Source organism: Pteropus vampyrus, unplaced genomic scaffold (assembly GCF_000151845.1).
Source record: "Pteropus vampyrus isolate Shadow unplaced genomic scaffold, Pvam_2.0 Scaffold291, whole genome shotgun sequence".
NCBI lineage: Eukaryota > Metazoa > Chordata > Mammalia > Chiroptera > Pteropodidae > Pteropus > Pteropus vampyrus.
This window is the reverse complement of record NW_011889072.1, coordinates 368,177-370,381: the sequence shown is the minus strand read 5'-3', so window position 1 is coordinate 370,381 and position 2,205 is coordinate 368,177. Positions and strand designations below refer to the sequence as shown.

Below are 2,205 nucleotides of genomic sequence, written 5' to 3'. Positions count from 1 at the left end.
ACGAGGCTCTGCCCAGCCCCTCGGGCACATGCTGGGCTGCTGGGCCTGTCCCCACCTTCCCCAGGTCCCCATGGCCACACCCAGGCTGACCGCCAGAGCTGGGGATTCCAGGCATAGCTCCCTGACACTTCCCTCAAGGAAGTGTGCCGCCCCAGGTGACAGGGTTCAGGCTGCCCCACCCACCCCAGAAACCGGTGAGACCAGGCCAGACCGAGGTGGGGAGAGCTGGGGCGGGGGGAGGGGGGGCTGGCTGCCTTCCAAGCCACCATTTCGTGGACAAATGTGTGACCCATGACAGAAGGAAAACGAAAGCCACCCGGCTTTGCCTGGCAGGCGCCTGTGACTGGGAGGAGCTGGGGTCACCGAACCCCTTTTTCTCATCACGTGATGGGAAAACCGAGGCGCATTTTGGGGGTGGAGTGACCCGGGCGGTAGGAACAGGACCTGCCCCGGGCTGGGTGCCAGGAGGTACCCGGCAGGGGACTGGGGACAGGGGTCTGCATATGGGGGCTGGGCCTCCAGGAGTGTGGCTCCCACCCTCACAAGCCACGGAGAGCTTTCTCCAAGGCACATGCTGGGGACACCCTTTGAGACAGGCCGTCTGAGCCCCAGCTGGTTGGGCTCCTGACCTCTGACCTGGCGCCCTCGCTGGGCTGGGCTGGGGCAGGGGGTCAATGCTGGGCCAGCGTTGGTCAGGGTGTGGTGTGGACACCCCAGCATGCTCAGCTCACCCTCCTCACTCCCTCTGGTATTAGTTTGTTTTTTTGGGGGGAGGCACAACTGAGGGAGAAAGACAAGGGGTATTGGTGCCCCCACCTCCCCGGTCCTCGGCCCAGTGACCCATGGGGGCTCTGTGTTAGGGGAGTGGGCCCTGGGCTGCACCCCCCACCCCCCAGGGTGCTGAGCGGAATCCAGGGGGCCAGGCTTGTCCCCTGTCAGCCTTCTGGGTGGGGTCTTCCGGGCGCTGGGCACCAGCTTGCTGCTCCCCACCGGCCTCCTGTGGGGGCGTCTGAGCTGGGCACCAGGGGCCCTCAGGGCGGTGGGCGGTTGCCAGCAGATGTGATCAGGAGCCCAGGTCAGAGGCTGCGCCCAGGGGCCGGCTGTGGCAGCCCCAGCCCCAGCCTCTCACTGGCTCAGGCGGCTGGGCGGGTGGGACCGACCTCCTGCAACACTGAGCGAAGTGTCCCAGCAGCAAAGACTGTCTTCTGCGGGGGGCTCACGACCAGTCAGCATCTGGGGGACGTGGGCCCAGGACAGGGGTGCCAGGTCACAAAGGCACGTACCCCAAGTCATTTCCTGAAGACCAAAGAGGTACTGGGGGTGACTCAGCATGGGGGTGCAGCCTGGCAGAGGGGCATAAAAGCACGCACCCCAAGTCATTTTCTGAAGACCGAGGAGGCACTGGGGGTGACTCAGCCTTGGGGTGCAGCCTGGCACACAAGCCACTCAGAGAGAAGAGTTAGCATGCTCCCTCCCCTCCCCCAGCAGATAGCCACCTGGGGCATCGGGGGAACTGGGGGGAGGGCGTGCAGGAAGGACCCCCAGGTCAAGGGTGTGCCCTAGGACCACTGCCGAGGACCCCCACCCTGGGGCCCAGCTGCTCCTCTTGGATGCCTCTCCCTGCCTGGCCTGGGCGGCTGCTGCCCATCGACAGCAGAAGGGCGGCCGGTGGGAGGGGCCTGGGCTGCGGGGGGCCGGCCACAGGGCACAGCGGAGTCGCAGGCTCAGGAGGCCTGGGAGCCGTGGCCAGCAGACGGGGCACTGGAGTGCGGAGTTGAGGTGACAGGGTGACAAGGACGTTTCTGACCTGGGTGCCTGAAGGAAAGCCGGGGTGCAGGTGCTGCCGTCAACGGGGATTGGGCACCGCCCTGCTGACCGCTCCACGCTGCTGGTGGCCGGCGGGCAGCTTCAGCGACAGAGCCTCACCCTCACGGCTCCCAGGCCGGGCAGCTTGGTCCCTCCTGGGGCCTCTGTCCCTGGTGTGACGACCCTGTCACCGTGTCCTCACAGGGCCTCCTCTCTGGGCGGGAATCAGGCTGTCTCTTCACCAGGCCCCACCTCAGCAGCTCAGCGCCTGCCCTAAGGCCTCGCTGCCTTATCGCTCCTGTGGCGACCCCATCCCCAAACAGAGCAGTCTGAGGTGCTGGGGTCTGGGCTTCCACACGTGAATTTGGGGGCGCAGTTTGCCTGTAACAGCTGTGCGAG

The 2,205-nt window shown here is 66.3% G+C and overlaps 1 protein-coding gene across 1 annotated transcript in view; it reads left to right on the top strand.

Moving 5' to 3' along the window:
• Nucleotides 1-2,205, top strand: part of CUNH2orf54 (chromosome unknown C2orf54 homolog) — an 11,860-nt gene that overhangs the window by 4,421 nt on the left and 5,234 nt on the right. The window lies entirely within an intron of this gene.